Source organism: Lagenorhynchus albirostris, chromosome X, assembly GCF_949774975.1.
Source record: "Lagenorhynchus albirostris chromosome X, mLagAlb1.1, whole genome shotgun sequence".
Taxonomy (NCBI): Eukaryota; Metazoa; Chordata; class Mammalia; order Artiodactyla; family Delphinidae; genus Lagenorhynchus; species Lagenorhynchus albirostris.
Window position 1 is genome coordinate 47,525,548 of NC_083116.1, and position 23,400 is coordinate 47,548,947.

General features: G+C 36.1%; 1 pseudogene; it reads right to left on the minus strand.

Annotated features, from left to right (window-relative positions):
* Positions 1-653: 653 nt before the first annotated feature.
* Positions 654-899, minus strand: LOC132513881 (ATP synthase subunit f, mitochondrial-like; annotated as a pseudogene).
* Between the last annotated feature and the right edge of the window lie 22,501 nt (positions 900-23,400).

Consider the following 23,400-nt stretch of genomic DNA (forward strand, 5'->3'; position numbering starts at 1 on the left):
TGTCATTCAAGGAATTAATCCATATCATCCAATTTGTCAGTTTCATTAACATAAAGTTATTCATAATATTCTTTGGGTATCATTTTAATGTGTGTAGGGTCTACAATAATATCCCTACTTTCATTCCTGATACTTGTAATTTGTATTTGACCTTTTATTTATTCATTGATCTACAACAGAGTTTATCTATTTTATCAAACTTTTCAAAGAACCAGATTTTTTTGTTAATTTTTTCTACTGTTCGTGTTTTCTATTTTATTGATTTTTGCTATCTTTATTATTTTCTTTCTCCTACTTTGGGTTTAACTTTCCCTTCTTTTTTAGCTTCATAAGGTAAAAATTAAGATCAATAATTTTGAGCCTTTCTTTTATATAAAGAAGACCTGCTTTTTTTATATATTCAGATTTATACATTTCCTTTTAAGCACTGCTTTAGTTCCTTTCACACATTTTGCTATATTGCATTTTTATTACATTTCAGGTGGATTTTTTTTCTTTTTTTTTTTTTTTACATGTACCAGTCATCTTTTATTGGATGTTAATTCTCAATTAGGATATGAAAAGATTTACACCATTGTGTTCCTCAAGGAAGGGTGCCAAGCAAAAAAGGTCATGGTCAGGAATGTAGAGTTGCACTCCACACTGGGCTCTCTTCAGTGGTACTTGCATAACCTCTCATGTTTGAGTTCCTTCTAAGAAAGACAATAGTTGAAAAGCATGTAAGTTGCCAGCACCATAGAAACCCCAGTGATGCTTCCTTTCTTCCATTGACATACTTGTAATAACCTCTTTGAAATGCTCCAACAATGCCTTTAGGGGTGAAATCCTACATTAATATCCAGCTCCCCTATTTTGACATCCATGAATTTCTTCTCCTTCACTGGTATCACTGACACCATGTTGGTGTCCTGTGTGTCTATTGCCCAGGTGTATTTATTTTATAATTCCCCTTGTAATTTATTCTTTGACTCTAGGGTCATTTACAAGTAGGCTGCTTAATTTTAAACCATTTGAGGATATTTCTAGATACTTTTTTGTTACTAATTTATAATTTAGTTCTATTGTGCTTGGAGAAAATTCTCTGTAATATTTAAATCTTTTGATATTTATTGAGATTTATTTTAAGGCCCAGCATATTATCTATCTTGCTTAAAGTTCCATGTGCACAAGAAAAGAATGAGTTTTCTGCAGTTGTGGGGTGAAGTGTTATAAAACGTTAATAGGGGCAAGTTAGTTGATAGTGTTTTCAGATTGCTAATTTTTTATTTAGTTGTTCTCTCACTTACTGAGAGAGGATGTTACTACATCCAACCAAGGTAAATGTCTTTTTTTGTCAATAATTCCTCTTTTCTTAAATTCTATTTTGTTTGATAATATTATAATCACTTAACTTCAGCTTTCCTATGCTTACCATTTACATTGTATATATTTTATATTCTTTTACTTTTGATATATATGCATCTTTATATTTAAGTGTGGCTCTTGAAGGCCACATAAAGTTGTGCCTTGCTTTCTCATCTAGTATAAATTATTGAAATAATCCAAATGGTGACAATAAAGGAGGATCACAGAAACAAAAAATATATATAAGAACTAGCAAGATGGTAGATTTAAACCTAACTGCATCAATATTACATGAAATGTAAATAGACTAAACAATACCTTCTCATGAAAAGCTTTCCTTTGGGTTAATTCAATAATTTTTAATTTTTTAAAAAATTCTTCTATTAGATTTTTAATTATACCTTCTAGTGCCATTTTAGTAGCTGCTCTAAGGATTAGACTACCCATCTTAATCTTATCACAGTACATTTAGAGTAAATATTGTACCCATTCATGTAAAAAATAAATACCTTGCAAGTTAAAATTTCATATACTCACCACTCTTTGTATTATTATTATCATATGTTTTATATTTACATAAGTTATAAATTCAACAATACAGTGTTTTGGAGAAAGACAATATTTTTAAAATTTACCCTTATATTTATCCTTCTTGATGATTTTCATTTTTCCCTGTAGATCTGAGTTTCCATCCAGTATAATTTCCTCAGTCGTAAGAACTTTCTATAGCATTTCTTGTAGCTTAGATAGTCTGGTAACAGTTTATCTTAAAATATCTTTATATCACCCTCATTTGGAAGAATATTTTCACTGGATATTGAGTTCTGCATTTACAGTTGGGTTTTTTTTCAGCACTTTAAGATGTGATTCCTTTTTCTTTCAGTTTCAATTGCTTTTGGTGAGAAGTTAGCTGTAACATATCATTTTTTCCCTATATGTAATCTGTCTTATTTCCCTGATGCTTTCAATGTAATATCTTTGGTTTTTCATAATTTGACTATGAAATGCCTAGATGTGGTTTGCTTTAAATTCATCTTACTTTATGCTGGCTAAGCTTCCTGGATCTGTAAGTTAATGCTTGCCTTTTGTGTATTTAACTAAATTTAGAAATATTTAAATTACTTTTTAAATTTTTTTTATTATTATTTTAACAATATTTTTTACACCCTATTCTTTCCTCCTAGGTGTCTAATTTCATGTATTTTAGATGCTTAATAATGTCTTGGAAGTTACTGATATTCTCTTCATTTTTGTGTTAATCTTTCTTCTTCTTCTTCATATGGATAATTTTGATTGGCATATCTTCAATTTCACTGACCCTTTCTTCTATATTCTCAATCAACTATTAAGTGAATTTTTCATTTATGGTATTTTACTTTTAAATTATCAAATGCCCATTTAGTTTTTAAAGTAGATTTTATTTATTCACTGAGATTTCCCAATTGTTCACTCAATTTGACAATCTTTTCTTCTAAGACCCTGAGCATATTTTAATGGCTGCTTTAAAATCTTTTTCTGCTAATTCAATAAACTTGGTCATCTAGAACTCCTTTTCCACTAACTCCTTTTTCTCTTGATTATAGATCAAATTTTCCCATTACTCTGTAGGTTTTATATTTTTTTATTATTTTTACACTGAACATTTTAGATAATTCATTGTAGAGTCCCTGGATTCTGTTATGTTCCTCTGAAGTGTATTTGTTGTAAGCTATTTGTTGATCAAATTGAACCTGTGGAGGTTTGCTTTTATGCTCAATTAGTGTGACTGTCCTTCAACTTTTTTTTTCCTTTTGTCCTAAGATGAATGCTTTAATATTGTAACATAACTTTTACCTCTTAGGCATGGTCTTTCTAGGGTTTCAGTGGTAAGGCCCAGGTATTTATGAAGCCCCCCTAAAACTCCAAACTCTGTCTTATTTGCAATGGTTATCTGCTGAAATATCTATACAGTGTTTTCAGTCTCCTGGCTCTTCTTTTTCCTGGGCTCTTTGAAGTATCACCCATAAATGCATGGTTCATGGATTATACAAGAATTTGAGGGAAGTTTATATGCAGATTTGGGAACTTTCTCTCTCTCTCTTTGTAACTGCCCTTTTGTCAGAATCTCTTCCTTTAATTTCCCACTGAACTGATATCCTTGAATTCCATTATTTGACTCCTCAAGCCATGCTTTCTGCTTGATTTCTAGCTGCCCCACAGTTTATGTTCTTGGCAGTATTTCAGGGTAAAAGCTGCATAAACATAGATTTCATAACTATTGCCTGAGTGAGGGTTAGTTTACAAGGTTCTTCACGATTACTAGAACTGGAAAGCCAGCAAACTAATATTTAACAGGACAACAGTGGGAACTTTATCTTTGCCATTCTTTCTTTGTCCAACCACTCAGTCTTGGAAGAAAATGGAGTACAGTGTCATCTGTTTCTCAGTAACTCAAGTTCCTATGGTAACTTTAAATGCAACTTTATGTGCCAAACCCTATAACCAAAGGTTCATCTTCCTAATTGTTTCTGCTTGATCTTTTCTGAATTTTCTGTTTCTGAGCCCATTAGTAGCACTGGTATCACACCTATTTACATATAGGATCTGATTGATGAGATATCTGCTAAGTAAGCCAAAAATACTAACAAAATGTGACCTTAATGAGCGATTTGAGAACAACTTACAATGCAGCAGAATACTCTGCCAATTAGTCAGGGGAACAGAGAGGTAGTGCCGCTTATGCTTATGGAATTTTATTGTTTAGCCAAGAAGAAAAAATGCTATCTAGTTCTTATTAATGGGAGTATGACTTCTTACTTCTCTGACCATATTTATTTTAATAACTGTTCTCTTCACCTTCAAAGCTGGAACAATTGCCTCTGGCTTTATTTAACTATTGTCATAGAATTTACCCCCATGTTACACTCCTGCCACTCTTTATATCTGTCACTGCTCTGACATTTTCAAGTGAAAAAAAATTTGAGGGGCATGTATACTCTGATACAACCATAGAAACTCTTTCCGAAAATTGTAGCATGTAATAGCAGTGATAGTACTCAGCAAATGACTTTCTCCAAAGCTTAGTGACACACTTAGAATGGATTGATTACTGTTGGGTCAAGGAGAACTAAGTGCCTGGAAAAATCAGGTAGGAATGTTGGGACAGAATACCAAGAGGCAAATGTTTAAAATCTAATGTCATATGAACTTTTAATTTTCTTCTGGTAATTCCACGAAATTAGGGTATTTAATGTTTCTCTTGAGAAGACATTCAAAAAAGATAAATTTATGCCTTTGAGATAAAGAATAGGGAAGAAAACCATGTGATTTTGCTTCTATCACATACTTGTCTCTTTCTTCCCCATTCAATTGTAACTGCTTTTATCTATAAATAACTCACAGTTGCAAAATGACAAGAGGGCAAATTGTTTGAAGTCCTAAATGTTGTATAATTGATACATCTGAAGCTTACTAATGTAGAGATATGTGCCCTTTAATACATTTGTTTGTGTACATGTATAAATTACAAGCCATACAGATATTGTTTATCTATATTCAAAAAGGCTATGACTCAGAAAACCAATGACTTGAAGTTCTTCTTCCTACTTCTGTGACAAGTCATTTGTTTGTGACTATAGCTGATGTTTGTAGAGCCTATCTAAATATATAGGTTCCTTTGTACTTTCTAGAATATTCAAAGATGCTACCCCATTTTTTATTTTTTTTTACTGTTGGTTGATCTTTCTTCTCCTATATTTACCTGTAGTCCACAGGCAAGCTTAATTATTCAAGACTTACTTTTTCTAGGTCCTGGTAGCAGATCTTAAATCCTTGTTGATTGCATCTCCTCTTCATGTGGCATCTAATTTATAAATATATATATATATATATATATATATATCTTGTTCGTTTATCCAAACCAAAAAGATAATCATAATCTATATACTATTATTTGAGGGGTACAAATATTCTCCCTGACTGAATTAACTGTAATTCAAGACATTACAATTCCCTGGTAAAATACAGATGCTTCCTGGAAAGGGCAAATTATAGAACTTTTTCAAAGCATTAACTCCTCAGTTGAATTATTGTATCAGACTAGCCATAAAATAGAATACGATTGAAGAGTGGGATATACAGAATGGGGAAATATTAATGGAAGGGACCAGAAAAAAAAAAGATCCAGAGCACTGGGCTGCCTGGTAGAATTGGTTCCCATGATATTCAGCAGTGTCAGGCTCTGAGTACCCAGAAGACATCATAGGGCACTGGGTTCCTAGGAGCAAATAGGCTCGAAAAGTACTAAAGAAAGGCATCATCTATTTCAGAACTTTGCATTGATCTGACCGTCATTGCTGTCATCGACTCAGATGTTCTGCTAGCATTGGCCTTGGAGTCAGTTCAGTGCTGGTAGCCTGGCTACAGCCTAGCACTTTATTGTTGTTATTTAATTCTAGATGTGACTTACAGGTGCTGTTGATCTAAACATACACACACACACACACACACACACACACACATATTGAAACAGCAAGATATTGCATCTTCAGAGGGTGATATGCTAATAAAGATGAACCTACTGACCTACAATCCTTGATAACTGTTTTTATTTTATGCATAAATTACATAGATGGTTGGGGGAAAATCAATTCACTGCATAATACTTTTGGGTAAAAAAAAATTATCCATAACCGGATGGACTATTTACAAATGTATCATAATGCAGTATTCAAAACTGGAATCGCTTTCAGTCCAGATTTGCATCCAATAATGCTCTATGTATAAAATTCCCTGTATAAGAATCTGGCCCTCTATTAGCAAATGCTTAGTTTCTACATAGAGATTAAATAGGACCAAAAGCCATCCCCAAACTGTGTCCCTGCAAATGTCTAACAGTTAGAAGAGGAAAATGTAATTTGATCATCTGGGCAAGTTACTAATATGCTCTCTTTTTAGGCTTCCCTGGTCTGCTCTTTACATTGCCCAAATTCTGTGTGGTGATTGAACATTGTCCAAGATGTACTGCCGTTCCAAACCAGACTCACATTGCGTTTGTGCAATTGGAATGAGCAAGTGTTGGGGAACACAGTTTTCTTATTTGTATGACTATGCACCAAGCACTGGGAGGCCTGAGATGTGAGACAGCCAGTCTGTCAATTGTAGCTTTTTCTTCAACTCTGAAGTAAATCTTGAAATAAATCTTTACTTCATGACATTTGTTACATCAAAACTAGATATTTGCCAGATGCAGAATAGCAATAAACAACAACTCCTTCCCCTGTGGCTAGTACCAGAAATAGCCAATTAGAAATAATGCTTTATGATGACTGTTTCATGCTAAACTGGTTTAATTCAGGAAGCACTCAAAGGTTTGTTTGATTGTGTAAATCCTATAAATAAGCCTTGCGAAAAGCCAAGTCTAAACATTTTTTTTTCCAAATAGTTTGAAGCTGTTGCTCTTTCTCTATGTGTCCCTCTTTATGACTTTTTAAAGACAGCATTATTGAGATATAATTCATGTACCATACAATTCACCCATTTCAAGTGTACAATTCCATGATTTTTCAGTATATTCACACAGTTGTGTGACTATAACCACAGTCTAATTTTAGAACATTTTTGTCACCCTAAAAGAATTTATTAGTAATCACTTCACATTTCCCTCCAAATTTCCAAGCCCTAGGCAACCACTAGTCTACTTTCTGTGTCAACAGCTTCCTTATGACTTTTATAATGCTAACTTTAAGAATGATCTCTCTGGATGGCCAAAAAGCATGTGAAAAGATGCTCAACATCACTAATTATTAGACAAATGCAAATCAAAACTACAATGAGGTATCACCTCACACCGGTCAGAATGGCCATCATCAAAAAACACTACAAACAATAAATGCTGGAGAGGGTGTGGAGAAAAGGGAACCCTCTTGCACTGTTGGTGGGAATGTGAATTGGTACAGCCACTATGGAGAACGGTGTGGAGGTTCCTTAAAAAACTAAAAATAGAGCTACCATATGATCCAGCAATCCCACTACTGGGGGTATATCTGCAGAAAACCATAATTCAAAAAGATATGTGCACCCCAACGTTCATTGCAGCACTGTTTACAATAGCCAGGACATGGAAGAAACCTAAAAGTCCAATGACAGAGGAATGGATAAAGAAGATGTGGTACATATATACAATATAATATTTACTATAAAAAGGAATGAAATAATGCCATTTGCAGCAACATGGAGGGACCTAGAGACTGTCATATTGAATGAAGTAAGACAGACAGAGAAAGACAAATATATGATATCACTTATATGTGGAACCTAAAAAAATAGTACAAATGAACTCATTTACAAAACAGAAATAGAGTCACAGATGTAGAAACAATTTTATGGTTACCAGGGGGAAAGGGGGGGAGGGATAAATTGGGAGATTGGGATTGACACATACACACTGCTGTATATAAAATAGACAACTAATAAGGACCTACTGGATAACACAGGGAACAATACTCGTTGCTCCATAATGACCTATATGGGAAACTAATCTAAAAAAGAGTGGATATATGTATATGTATAACTGATTCACTTTGTTGTACAGCAGAAACTAACACAACATTGTAAATCAACTATACTCCAAAAAAATTTTTTTTTAAAAAAAGAATCCATATACTGATGTACTCCAAGTTTGAAAAAGAAAACTATCTCTATGGGTTAATAGTAACTACTATTTACTGAAATCACTGTAGAGAGTTCTTTTGGCATGTTGTCCTCAATTCACACAACCATCTTACAAAGTAGGAATTAGTCTCCTCAATTTACAGAAAAAGAAACTAAAGTTGAGATAGACTTTGATACTTTCCCAAAGTCACATACTTGGTAGAGCTAGAATTTTCTTCCAGTTCTGTCTGGTCAAAGCACCCATGCTTTGTCCAGTATGCTAAAGTGAGATAGGGTAGAGGAGCTTAACTCTGAGGTTGAACCATATGAAATTGCCAACATTAAGTCATTTTTCACCTACAAAAACAGTAATTTCATAACATTTAACCAAAATAAATACTTCAATGCCTTCTGTTGGAATGAACCTTAAAAGAATGATTATTACGTCGGTCTGCAAAAAGCTTTTAGTGGGGCTTCCCTGGTGGCGCAGTGGTTGAGAGTCCGCCTGCCAATGCAGGGGACACAGATTCATGCCCTGGTCTGGGAGGATCCCGCATGCCGCAGAGCGGCTGGGCCAGTGAGCCACGGCCACTGCGCCTGTGCGTCTGCAGCCTGTGCTCCGCAGTGGGAGAGGCCACAACAGTGAGAGGCCCGCGTACGGCAAAAAAACCAACAACAAAAGCTTTTAGTGAAGTTGAGATCTACAGACTTTAATGCAGGTCCTCTATACTATCAAAGCTCTTCTTTTCCTTCCTCCTAAAGACACCTTGTATAGCTTTACACCCATGAGGGAATATACCTGGCTCCAAGTTCTCCTAAAACAATTGTAGGTGTTTTATTTTTTTTTAATGTTGAATTTCTTATAAAGGGGATAGAAAGCTGTAGGGTCGTTTACAAGCATAAAGGGGGACTACTGGTCCAACATGAATATAGCAGGAGCCCAGAGTCCATCTCAGAGTTTTACCTTGTTCCTTACCAGTAGCTCTCACAGTGAGGATCTGGGTTGCAATAAAGCTCAGGAATAGAGCAAGGTTCAGGGAAGAGATAAGGATGTCTGTTTTTCACATTATTTGGTAATGGCTACATCAAAGCAAATACATCAAAATGTTACATAGACTTCAAAATATGAGCGACTCTACAGGCATATGACAAAACCTAGGACCCTTCATTTCATTAACATACAGCTCTGCATTTCTATTTTGATTTAGCAAGGAACCACACACTACCAACTATAAGCAGTACCAAATAGGAAAAACATCTCTAACTGAGAGTGACACTTCTTGTATCTGAAAGAGCTGTCGACCTTATTCTCACTGATTTTAAACACACACACACAAATAAATGGTATGGGTTGGTAGAAGGGCAAGGGATTTTTTGCTCTCTCTTTTTTTCTCTCTTTTCAGTTAAGCAGGATTATCATAAATCTTACTTCCTTTGGAGGACTGTTTATGATGCTTTATTTATATTTAGCTGTTTATTCTTTTTAAGAATACCTGATAGATCATCCTTATGTGAAAGAGCCAGACCATTAAAAATGGATAACTGCCTAACAAATTATATTCTTGTCTAATTTCTATCAAATGATTCTGTATGGCATTAGCAAATACTATAAATGAGAAACTCAGCAAATGATTTTATTCCCCAATATTAATTTGGCAGCAAATGATTACTCTAGCTACAACTGGGTATCATGTTATCTTGTCCAAAATTCTAGATAATAGGAAAGAAAAAGAAAAAGTTTAAACTCAAGAAAGTTCTAAATTACCTTATAGGTCTTGGTTCACCTTTCATCTTCCTCTTAAATCCCCATCATTGTAAGAAAAGTAAATAGCAGGTTACACCATCCAATGATGGATTAACATTGGCAGATGCACAGTTGGGTATAACTAAGACAGTTGTTGGAAGCCAAAGTTCTTGTGGATCACCTACATCTGTTGCCCAAATTGCCTGTGTCTATTGACACTAATGATAATCTTCCTTCTTAACAGGCTTAGCATGTAATATGTCTCCGGGGACTTTCTCAAGAGAGGTGCTGCTTTTCTGTTGATTTAGAGATCTACCTGTCCAAACTACAACTGCATCCAAGCTACACAAACACTTCCTTTGTGTATATTTTGGATAGGACTTGGTATCATTAAAAGAACTATCAAACGCTTCTCTTTTGTTTGGATATAAATCTAAACAAAAGCATCATTGGCAAATTGTTGGCATAATTATTCCCAATTCCTATGCGTTATTGTAAATAATTTCTAAAGCAAGTTTTCACTGAGGTTCTTTTTTTTTCAATTTTTGAAATTATTTTTATTTACATTTTTCTACAGTAGGTTCTTATTAGTCATCAATTTTATACACATCAGTGTATACATGTCAATCCCAATCGCCCAATTCATCGCACCACCATCCCTAGCCCCCCGCGGCTTTCCCCCCTTGGACTCCATACGTTTCTTCTCTATATCTGTGTCTCAACTTCTGCCCTGCAAACCGGTTCATCTGTACCATTTTTCTAATTTCCACATACATGTGTTAATATACAATATTTGTTTTTCTCTTTCTGACTTACTACACTCTGTATGACAGTCTCTAGATCCATCCATGTCTCAACAAATGACCCAATTTTGTTCCTCTTTATGGCTGAGTAAAATTCCACTGTATATATGTACCATATCTTCTTTATCCACTCGTCCATCGATGGGCATTTAGGTTGTTTCCATGACCTGGCTATTGTAAATAGTGCTGAAATGAACATTGGGGTGCATGGGTCTACTTGAATTATGGTTTTCTCTGAATACATGCCCAGTAGTGGGATTGCTGGATCATATGGTAATTCTATTTTTAGTTTTTTAAGGAACCTCCATACTGTTCTCCATAGTGGCTGTACCAATTTACATTCCCACCAACAGTGCAAGAGGGTTCCCTTTTCTCCACACCCTCTCCAACATTTGTTGTTTGTAGATTTGCTGATGATGCCCATTCTAACTGGTGTGAGGTGATACCTCATTGTAGTTTTGATTTGCATTTCTCTAATAATTAGTGATGTTGAGCAGCTTTTCATGTGCTTCTTGGCCATCTGTATGTCTTCTTTGTATAAATACCTATTTAGGTCTTCTGCCCATTTTTGGATTGGGTTGTTTGTTTTTTTAATATTGAACTGAGTGAGCTGTTTATATATTTTGGAGATTAATCCCTTGTCCCTTGATTCGTTTGCAAATATTTTCTCCCATTCTGAGGGTTGTCTTTTCGTCTTGTTTATGGTTTCCTTTGCTGTGCAAAAGCTTTGAAGTTTCATTAGGTCCCATTTGTTTATTTTTGTTTTTATTTCGATTACTCTTGGAGGTGGATCAAAAAAGATCTTGCTGTGATTTATGTCAAAGTGTGTTCTTCCTATGATTTCCTCTTAGAGTTTTATAGTGTCTGGTCTTACATTTAGGTCTCGAATCCATTTTGAGTTTTATTTTTGTGTATGGTGTTAGGGAGTGTTCTAATTTCATTCTTTTCCATGTAGCTGTCTAGTTTTCCCAGCACCACTTATGAAGAGACTGTTTTTTCTCCATTGTATATCCTTGCCTCCTTTGTCATAGATTATTTGACCATAGGTGCGTGTGTTTATCTCTGGGCTTTCTATCTTGTTCCATTGATCTATGTTTCTGTTTTTGTGTGAGTACCATATTGTCTTGATTACTGTAGCTTTGTAGTATAGTCTGAAGTCAGGGAGTCTGATTCCTCCAGCTCCGTTTATTTCCCTCAAGACTGCTTTGGCTATTTGGGGTCTTTTGTGTCTCCATACAAATTTTAAGATTTTTTGCTCTAGTTCCATAAAAAATGCCACTGGTACTTTGATAGGGATTGCACTGAATCTGTAGATTGCATTGGGTAGTATAGTCATTTTCACAACATTGTTTCTTCCAATCCAAGAACATGGTATATCTCTTCATCTGTTGGTATCATCTTTAATTTCTTTCATCAGTGTCTTATAGTTTTCTGCATACAGGCCTTTTGTCTCCCTAGGTAGGTTTATTCCTAGGTATTTTATTCTTTTTGTTGCAATGGTAAATGGCAGTGTTTTTTTAATTTCTCTTTCAGATTTTTCATCATTAGTGTATAGGAATGCAAGAGATTTATGTGCAAAATTTTGTATCCTGCAACTTTACCCAATTCATTGATTAGCTCTAGTAGTTTTCTGGTGGCATCTTTAGGATTCTCTATGTATAGTATCATGTCATATGCAAACAGTGACAGCTTTACTTCTTCTTTTGCAATTTGTATTCCTTTTATTTCTTTTACTTCTCTTATGGGCGTGGCTAGGACTTCCAAAACTATGTTGAGTAATAGTGGCCAGAGTGGACATCCTTGTCTTATTCCTGATCTTAGAGGAAATGCTTTCAGTTTTTCCATTGAGAATGATGTTTGCTGTGGGTTTTTCGTATATAGCCTTTATTATTTTGAGATGGGTTCCCTCTATGCCCACTTTCTGGAGAGTTTTTATCATAAATGGGTGTTGGATTTTGTCAAAAGCTTTTTCTGCATCTATTGAGATGATCATATGAATTTTCTTCTTCAATTTGTTAATATGGTGCATCACATTGATTGATTTGCATACATTGAAGAATCCTTGCATCCCTGGGATAAGTCCCACTTGTTCATGGTGTATGATCCTTTTAATGTGGTGTTGGATTCTGTTTCCTAGTATTTTGTTAAGGATTTTTGCATCTATATTCTTCAGTGATATTAGTCTGTAATTTTCTTTTTTTATAGTATCTTTGTCTGGTTTTGGTATCAGGATGATGGCCTCATAGAATGAGTTTGGAAGTGTTCCTTCTTCTGCAATTTTTTGGAAGAGTTTGAGAATGATGGGTGTTAGCTCTTCTCTAAATGTTTGATAGAATTCACCTGTGAAGCCACCTGGTCCTAGACTTTTGTTTGTTGGAAGATTTTTAATCATAGTTTCAATTTCATTACTTGTGATTGGTCTGTTCATATTTTTTATTTCTTCCTGGTTCATTCTTGGACAGTTACACCTTTCTAAGAATTTGTCCATTTCTTCCAGATTGTCCATTTTATTGGCATAGATTTGCTGGTTGTAGTCTCTTGGGATGATTTCTATTTCTGAATTGTCTGTTGTAACTTCTCCTTTTTCATTTCTAAGTTTATTGATTTGAGCCCTCTCCCTCTTTTTCTTGATGAGGCTGACTACTGGTTTATCAATTTTGTTTATCTTCTCAAAGAACCAGATTTCACTTTTATTCATCTTTGTATTGTTTTCTTTGATTTCTATTTCATTTATTTCTGCTCTGATCTTTATGATTTCTTTCCTCTGCTAACTTTGGGTTTTGTTTGTTTTTCTTTCTCTATTTACTTTAGGTGTTAGGTTAGATTGTTTTTCTGAGATTTTTTTCTTGTTTCTTGAGGTAGGCTTGTATAGCTATAAACTTCCCTCTTAGAACTGCTTTTGCTGCATCCCATATGTTTTGGTTCATCGTGTTTTCATTGTCATTTTTCTCTAGGTATTTTTTGATTTCCTCTTTGATTTCCTCAGTGATCTCTTGGTTATTTAGTAACATATTGTTTAGCTTCCATGTGTTTGTGTTTCTACATTTTATTCACTGTAATTGATTTCTAATCTCATAGCATTGTAATCAGAAAATATGCTTGATATGATTTCAATTTTCTTAAATTTACTGAGGCTTGATTTGTGACCCAAGATGTGATCTATCCTGTAGAATGTTCTGTGCACACTTGAGAAGGAAGAGCAATGTGCTGTTTTTGTATGGAACGTGGTATAAATAACAGTCAAATCTATCTGGTCTATTGTGTCATTTAAAGATTCTGTTTCCTAAAAAAAATAAATAAATAAAAAAAAAATAAATAAATAAATAAAGATTCTGTTTCCTTACTTATTTTCATTTTGCATGATCTGTCCATTGGTGTAAGTGAGGTGTTAAAGTACCACACTATTATTATATTACTATCAATTTCCTCTTTTAGAGCTGTTAGCAGTTGCCTTATGTTTTGAGGTGCTCCTATATTGGGTGCATATATATTTATAATTGTTATATATTCTTCTTGGATTGATCCCTCGATCATTATGTAGTGTCCTTCCTTGTCTCTTATAACATTCTTTATTTTAAAGTCTATTTTATCTGATATGGGTATTTCTACTCCAGCTTTCTTTTGATTTCCATTTAAATAGAATATCTTTTAACATCCCCTCACTTTCAGTCTGTATGTGTTCCTAGGTCTGAAGTGGGCCTCTGGTAGACAGTATATATATGGATCTTGTTTTTGTATCCATTCAGCAAGCATGTGTCTTTTGGTTGTAGCATTTAATCCATTCACATTTAAGTTAATTATTGATATGTATGTTCCTATGACCATTTTCTTAATTGTTTCGGGTTTGTTTTTGTAGGTCCTTTTCTTCTTTTGTGTTTCCCAATTAGAGAAGTTCCTTTAGCATTTGTTGTAGATCTGGTTTGGTGGTGCTGAATTCTCTTAGCTTTTGCTTGTCTGTGAAGCTTTTCATTTCTCCTTCGAATCTGCATGAGATCCTTGCTGGCTAGAGTAATCCTGGGTGTAGGTTCTTCCCTTTCAGCACTTTAAGTATATCATGCCACTCCCTTCTGCCTTGTAGGGTTTCTGCTGAGAAATCAGCTCTTAACCTTATGGGAGTTCCCTTGTGTGTTATTTGTCATTTTTCCCTTGCTGCTTTCAATAATTTTTCTTGGTCTTTAATTTTTGCCAATTCGATTACTATGTGTCTCGGCATGTTTCTCCTTGGGTTTATCCTGTATGGGACTCCTGGCCCATACATACTCGTTGGGTTTCCTGGCCTTGGGTGGCTATTTCCTTTCCCATGTTAGGGAAGTTTTCGACTATAATCTCTTCAAATATTTTCTCTGGTCCTTTCTCTCTCTCTTCTCCTTCTGGGACACCTATAATACAAATGGTGTTGTGTTTAATGTTGTCCCAGAGGTCTCTTAAGCTGTCTTTATTTCTTTTTATTCTTTTTTCTTTATTCTGTTCTGCAGCAGTGAATTCCACCATTCTGTCTTCGAGGTCACTTACCCATTCTTCTGCCGCAGTTATTCTGCCATTGATTCCTTCTAGTGTATTTTCCATTTCAGTTATTGTATTGTTCATCTCTGTTTGTTTGTTCTTTAATTCTTCTAGCTCTTTGTTAAACATTTCTTGCATCTTCTTGATCTTTACCTCCATTCTTTTTCTGAGGTCCTGGATCATCTTCTCTATATTATTCTGAATTGTTTTTCTGGAAGGTTGCCTGTCTCCACTTCATTTAGTTGTTTCTCTGGGGTTTTATCTTGTTCCTTCATCTGGTACATAGCCCCGGTCTTTTCATCTTATCTATCTTTCTTTGAATGTGTTTTTTGTTCCACAGGCTGCAGGATTATAGTTTTTCTTGCTTCTGCTGTCTGTCCTCTGGTGGATGAGGCTACCTAAGAGGCGTGTGTAAGTTTCCTGATGAGAGGGACTGGTGGTGGGTAGAGCTGAATGTTGCTCTGGTGGGCAGAGCTCAGTAAAACTTTAATCCACTTGACTGCTGTTGGGTGGGGCTTGGTTCCTTCCCTGTAGTTTGTTTTGCCTGAGGTAACCCAACACTAGAGCCTACCTGGACTCTTTGGTGGGGCTAATGGTGGACTCTGGGAGGGCTCACGCCAAGGAGCACCCCCCAGAAACTCTGCCACCAGTGTTCTCGTCCCCACAGTGAGCCACAGCCAGCACCTGCCTCCGCAGGTGACCCTCCAACACTAGCAGTTACATCTGGCTCAGTCTCCCCTGGGGTTACTGCTCCTTCCCCGGGTCCCTATGTGCACATTACTTTGTGTGTGCCCTCCAGGAGTGGAGTCTCTGTTTACCCCAGTCCTGTCGAAGTCCTGCAGTCAAATCCCACTAGGTTTCAAAGTCTGATTCTTTAGGAATTCCTCCTCCCGTTGCCGGACCCCCAGGTTGGAAAGCCTGATGTGGGGCTCAAACCTTCACTCCAATGGGTGGACTTCTGTGGTACAAGTGTTCTCCAGTCTGTGAGTCACCCACCGAGTAGTTATGGGATTTGATTTTACTGTGATTGTACCCCTCCTACCATCTCATTGTGGCTTCTTTTTCTTTGGATGTGGGTTACCCTTTCTGGTGAGCTCCAGTGTCCTCCTGTTGATGATTGTGCAGCAGCTAGCCGTGACTCTGGTATTCTCACAAGAGGGAGTGAGAGCACGTCCTTCTACTCCGCCATCTTGGTTTCTTCACACTCTTCACTGAGATTCTTTTAAGGTGCTCAGTACACATTTTTAATTCCCCTTTTAATTATACCAATTAAAACTGTGTTATTTCATCCTGGGATCTACCAGAAGGCAATTACACTTCTATCCTTTAGACATCCAGAAGTCTGAGGATTCACCATCACTGCGGTAATCTCTTGCTTTATTCCAGATTCTCCACCTCTAATTTAGATAAATATTAAACTCGTCCTGCAAAAGCTATAAATCTTCTGGTAACTCTTATGACAACATTATATAGAAGGATTCTTTCCTCTTGGGGGTTTAACTAGCAGATCATAATATATCTAGTACTACTGTCATCTTAAAATTTTTTGTTATGCAGAGTCCCATTAGGTTAAAAAAATATCACATCATTATATTATACAGAAGTCCTGACTTCTTGCTGAGCTAGCTTTTCACCCAGTTATAAACCATAGCTAGGGAGTGACATTTCAGGATCAACAGTGTGTGCATAGAATGAACCTGCTTCTCTAGTCAAAACCCATTATTTCCTTGAGAAACCCTGATATGTAAATTATTTTTTACTGATCACTTAGATCAGGGCTATATATACCACAGTAACTAGACCACCTCTATGGTCAAATAATATAAAGGATACCTTCCAACCCAGTTTGTAATATGGCATTTCTAACCCTCTCATAATCTCCATTTTGTTTCTATCACTAACACTTGTAGTTACAAATAAGATCAAAGTTGGTGCACGGTGTGAGTGGCTAACTAACACTTTGGAAGTAAGATTGTGATCAGCTAACTACTTTTCTTCACCTGAACGTGTTTCTTGTTCCCTCTTTGTTCCCTTTTTTCATTCCCTTTTTTGTTCCCTTTTTTTTCCCTTGTTCCCTTTTTTGATTCAAAAAGAAACTTTTGAATCTGCTCTGAACATCCCACAATAGGGCTAAATATTTAGGTACAAAAATCATTCAAATATTATAGTGTGGAAAGTAAATTTTATATCTACAGTAAACATTATAGCTACTAGAAAGGAAGTGCTGTGCTTACTCATGGCCCCCAAGAGAATGATTTCTTCAGAAATGAATGGCTTTTTATTTTTAAGGAATGGGAATCCTACAACTAGCAAAGGAAACTGAGATCTGGGACTGAGCTCAGGGGAAGTAGGCTATATGTAAGAAGGACTTTGCCAATCATAGAAATGTTGGTAGTCACTGAAGAGAGTCATGTTTCTTTAGTCACCTTGAGTTTTATGACATCCTGTACAAATTGGAAAAAGACCTTACTTACATATGCTTTCATGAGCACAATGAAAGGTGGTGAAGAAAACATCCCAGGGTGGTTAACATTGGTTAACTTGGTGAAGAGAAACAGGTAGTGGGAGTGGAGACAGATGTTTAATTTTTTTTTAAGCCTTTATCATTTTAGAGCAGTTTCAGCTTTACAATAAAATGGAGAGGAAAGTACAGAGATTTCCCATATACCCTCTGCCCCGTCACATATGTAGCGTCCCCCATTATCAACATCACTCACCAGAATGGTACATTTTTTGCTAAGGATGAACCTACATTGACATATCATCATCACCCAAAGTCTACAGTTTACCTTAGGGTTCACTCTTGGTATACTCCATTCTATAGATTTGGACAAATGTATAATGACATGTATAGACCATTATAGTATCATACAGAGTATTTTCACTGCCCTCAAAATCCTCTGTGTTCTACCTATTCATCTCTCCATCGCCCCCAACAACTATTGATATTTTTATTGTTTCTATAGTTTTACCTTTTCCAGAATATCATATAATTGGAATCAAGCAGTTGTAGCCTTCTCAGCTCAACTTCTTTTACTTAGTAATATGCATTTAAGTTTCTTCCATGTCTTTTCATGGATTGATAGTTCATTTCTTTTTTTCCCCAGTTTTATTGAGATATAATTGACATATAATATTGTATTAGTTGAAGGTGTACAGCATAATGATTAGATATATGTATACATTGCAAAATGATTACCATGTTAAGTTTAATTAATATCCATCATGTCATATAGTTGCAAATATTTTTTTTCTTGTGAAAAGTTTTAAGACCTACTGTCTTAGCAACTTTCAAATATACAATACAATATTGTCATTTCTTCACTTCCTTTTAGCACTGAATAATATTGCACTTTCTGGATGTACCACAGCTTATTTATCTATTCACGTACTAAAGAACACTTTGGTTGCTTCCAAGTTGTGACAATTCTGAATAAAGCTACTATAAACATCCATGTGCAGGTTTTTGTGTGAACATAAGTTTTCAACTCCTTTAGGTAAATACCAAGTTATGCAATTGATGGATCACATGGTAAGAATATGTTTACTTTTGTAAGAAACTGCCAAACTGTCTTCCAAAGTGACTGTACTATTTTGCATTCCTACGAGCAATGAATGAGAGTTCCTATTGCTCAACATCCTCACTAGCATTTGGTGTTGTCAGTGTTTTAGATTTTGGCCATTCTAATAGGCTTGTAGTAGTGTTTTATTGTTGTTTTATTTGCCATCTGTGTATCTTCTTTGGTGAGATGTATGTTAAGGATATCCATGTTTAAGGTCTCTTTTTTTAATTAAGTTGATTGTTTTCTTATTATTGAGTTTTAAGAGTTCTTGGCATATTTTGCATAACAGTCCTTCATCTGATGTGTCTTTTGGAAATATTTTCTCCTGGTCAGTGGTTTGTCTTCTAATTCTCAATATTGTCTTTCATAGAGCAGAAATTTTTAATTTTAATGAAGTCCACCTTATCAATTATTTGTTTCATAGATCATGTCTTTGGTGTTGTACCTAAAAAGGCATCACCATCTAGGTTTTCTCCTGTGTTATCAACTCAGAGTCTTACAGTTTAGCACTTTGCATTTAGGTCTCTGATCCATTTTGAGTTAATGTTTGTGAAGGGTGTAAGGTATGGACCTAGGTTCATTTTTTTGTATGCGGATGTCAATGTTTAAGATTTGTTGTTTTTTTTTTTAATGCATCTCTGTGTTGCTTTTCTTGTTATAACACACATTTATTACCATTATAATTTTAAAATCAAAATGTATTTTTAGTGAACTTACTTTTACTAAGAAAAATTGGTTAAATCTTTGTTTCCTAAGGCTACTGTAGGTGATAGACTTTTCATTAAATTGTATTTGGATTAACAAGCATGGAATATTCTAGGTTAGAGTGTCACAACCACAGGACTAAATATGGGGTTTTAAGATTTTTTCCATACTTCATACCTCAGTATCACTGAGAAACCCCATACCACAAAAGTGATTGCCCACACCTCTGGAAGAAGTGAAAATATGCTTTGGATATTGCAATATCACATGAGTACACCACTAATATTAAATAGAGCCTTTTCCTCCTGGATTGTCTTCTTTCACCAAAGAAAGAGGAATTTTCACATAACAAGAAAATTGGGTTAGAAAAGAAGCATCTTGTGCAGACCTACAGATTCTCTCTTCCAGACTAAATCATGAAGAGAATTCCCTCCTCTGAGAAATTCAACTCCCTTATCCCAACATACAAAATTTGAAGTTAGAAGAGGCTTTGAGGATCAATCACCCCAATACAAGTCCCTCCTTTTACAGAAAAGTTAACTGAAACCCATAGGTTAAGTGATGGCCCCAAAGTCATACAGTTACTAAGTAGAATCCCAGACTATTGTTTTTGTTTTCAATTACATCCTCTAAATCCTACCCTTGGAAATTTTGCAGCCACTGGGGGTACAAGAATACAAAATAGAAGTGTCCCTCAAGGTTCTTTGTCACAATGTTGTAAAGCAAAATGGACAAATGTGATTTTTACAGTTCTTGTTTCATGGAAGTTCTCCACAATATGGAGAAACAAAATGGTATCTTATAAGGAACATCTATAGCTATAAACAAATGTAGACGTCCCTGAAACATAGTAGAAGTAAACATGTGTTCCTTTTTAGCACTGTAATGTGTGCTAAGTTGTACCTTTATGACAATCATTGGAATGTATTAATACTTATTATAATTGAAGAGAAACTCGAACTTGCAACAGTGTAGTGATGAAATGGGAGTGAGTTCTGTTGGGACTGCTTTGAAATTATCAAAACAATGGAATAATCATCAGCCATGTTTGTGACCTCACATCCAATTTTCAGGTTTGTATGGTTTGAGCAGTTTGAGAAATACTATAACACGTCAAACAATGTAAACAGAGAATATTAAAAAGGAAGAAGAGTATGAATTTGAAGCATAGATGTGGCATTAAAATTCTGATATTGTTTGCTTATGACAGATTTAATTAGAAGAAAGTGGCACTATTAATTCATTTTCATGATAAAGTTTATCAGAGGAAAACAAAATAAAACATATGGGTTTGAATCCTTTTCCATAATAGTTTTTATACTCTGCATGATAAACAGCACCCTAAAGTGTTAACTTCATCTTAGGAAGAATTGATGTAACTGTCCAATTCATTCCAAATCATTCAGCCTACAGAAAGAATTTTCTGTGGTCCGAGTAGCTAATATATATTACTTCCAAAAACCACGTGGGCTTTTGTGTTGTATTTGTTTTATTTCTTTCATTTCCTTTGTAAATGGTTACCAAATTCACTTGCCTCTGAAATGTATTGAGCATCCAATCATTTCCCATCATAAACCACATCTTGCCTTTACCTGAAAATGTATAATAACCAAAATATATACCATTTATTACATTCCAATTATGAGTTAATGATTAGACTCTTTACATGATACATCATTTACTTCTCACAACAGAACTGTGACACAGCTATAATTTTTCACATTTACTAGATGAAGAAACTGAAGCTGAGAGAAAGTAGCTTGCCCAAATTCATGCATTTAACTGAGTGGCTGAGCCAGGATTTGATCCTCAATCTGTCAAAAGCTGAAGTCAAACTCTATGGCCTTTCTACTCTATTACATTTACTCCCTAAGAAAATCATGGCATCTAGGATTTACAATGTGGTTTTTTCCCCCCAAATAATCCAAGATTCTTTCTGATTTGGGCCTTACCATAAGAAATCCTTCATTAATGTAACATGCCTACTGAAAGGTCATGCATGATAGGCCTGTATCCAGCTACTTCTACATCTTTCAAAAATGTTACCAAAGAGCTTACTGATTTCGGAAGCATGCAGCAGTGAGCGTGAGCTTGCAGTAAGCAGCAGCTGGAAACAAGACCTTAGTTCCCTGACTGGGAATTGAACCCAGATTGCCTGGATGGAAACCAGGATCTTAACCACTAGACCATAGGGCCAGTGGCTAGAGTCTCAGTCCCCAGTCCTTTGTCTACCTTGAAAGGATGAATCTGACAAGGTGATGGAAGATATAGAAGAAAGTAAAGTGTTTATTAGAAAAGCATAGTACATGCGGAAAAATGCACTGGTGAACACAGCAAGAGAGTAGCTAGAATCATGCCTTTGGGAAGTCTGTATCCTTTTTAAGGGGGCAGTCATCCAGGTCTTTGTCTTCTTGGCCAATCGTATTGTTTTGACCCCATGGCTAATTTGTCTCTGGACCCTCCCCTAGGTGCACACACACCCCCTCAGTCAAGATGGATTTCATCGCAAAGGCGTCTGGGAGGGGCAAAGGCAAGACCTATTATGGTCTGGTTTCCCCTGCCTTTTTTTTTTGCAATATGCGGGCCTCTCACTGTTGTGGCCTCTCCCTTTGCGGAGCACAGGCTCCGGACGCGCAGGCTCAGCGGCCATGGCTCACGGGCCCAGCCGCTCCACGGCATGTGGGATCTTCCCAGACCGGGGCACGAACCCATGTCCCCTGCCTCAGCAGGCGGACTCTCAACCACTGCGCCACCAGGGAAGCCCTCCCCTGCCTTTTTGACTCCGTGAAGCCTTTTGCACATGTGTAGTGTCTCACTTGCCCCAAAGATGGGAAGTGTATGACCTCTTGATCTCTTAACAGGGTTTAGACCCTCTCTGTCCCTGCCATAAAAATGTCCGATGTCTGGTTATCTATCTTATTTCTGTTATTGTTTCTTATATCGAGATGCAGATCTCAAAATGTCGACAGGAGTCCAGTCGTAAGTATATAGTCCGGAGCCCATTGGTCTCTTGCCTCAGGAAATGTAAACAGAGGGCTAGTAGTGAATGTCTGGTCTGAAACCCATCTTTTTCTCACCTCAGGAAGTATGAACAGGAGGCCTGTTGTAAATGTCTAGCCTGGAGCCCATCTGTCTCCTGCCTCATTACCTTACATCTTTCCTCTTTGGCCAGCAGCCCTTTTCTCTACATTCCCAAATGCTTTTGGATTGTCCTAATTATTCCACTCTTTTTTAGAAGAACTTGATTCAACTTCTGTGGGAAAAGCCTACTGCCTATAGAAAAGTTCCAGTGGTGTAAAGTCTCTTCTTTTCAGAATCTCTTTTCTATAAAGATTTTTCATTTTCAATTCCATGGCCCAGGCTTTGAGTATCTGTATCTTCTTTACCATATTGGCTTCACCTTCCTTCTGTGAGAAGAAATGTGTACCCACTATGAAGCTCCAGGAGAGCAATTTCTTTTCCTTTTCTCTTCTTACCATTCTCCATTACTAGTTTTGTTTCCCCTCTCCCTTCTCACAGCACTGTAATTGCTGATGCCCTTCAAAACTGTTTTCTTTGTTCTATCGTGGGTCTATTTATGCTTTGTGGCAATCTAGAATAACAGAAGTATGTTTTCGGCTTACTTTCTCCTTTATCATGGTGGATAAAGTACATTTAATACACATATAGATGATGAATACCTCTGGCAAAAAGGCAAATGCAGCAAACTCTCTGCAGGTCAGTAAGATAAGCCCCTTGAGGTTCCAATCTTATTTTAATATAGTTGGGTTCATAAGTAGAACCGTAACCCTATGTAATTTCCCTCCGTAGCTGTCTCAGTAACCTGCCAGTTGTACTGAGCTCTGCTCCCTCCGTGCTTTGAGAGTTCTCTTTTGTCATTTGTCTGCCTGTAGTACAAGGACTACTGAGTTGACAGTTGCTGGCATAAGGCTAGTAAATTTTCGTTGACCATCGTGAGTATCTTAAAGCAGCTGGCAGATTATAATCCACCCAAATAAATAAAGGAAAAAAACCTAGGAGAATTTTAGGTAATACATTTCTCAATTCTGCCTTTTAGTCTTTGTTATAATGTCAAGATCTACCTATTCACCTCCGACAATTGACTGTT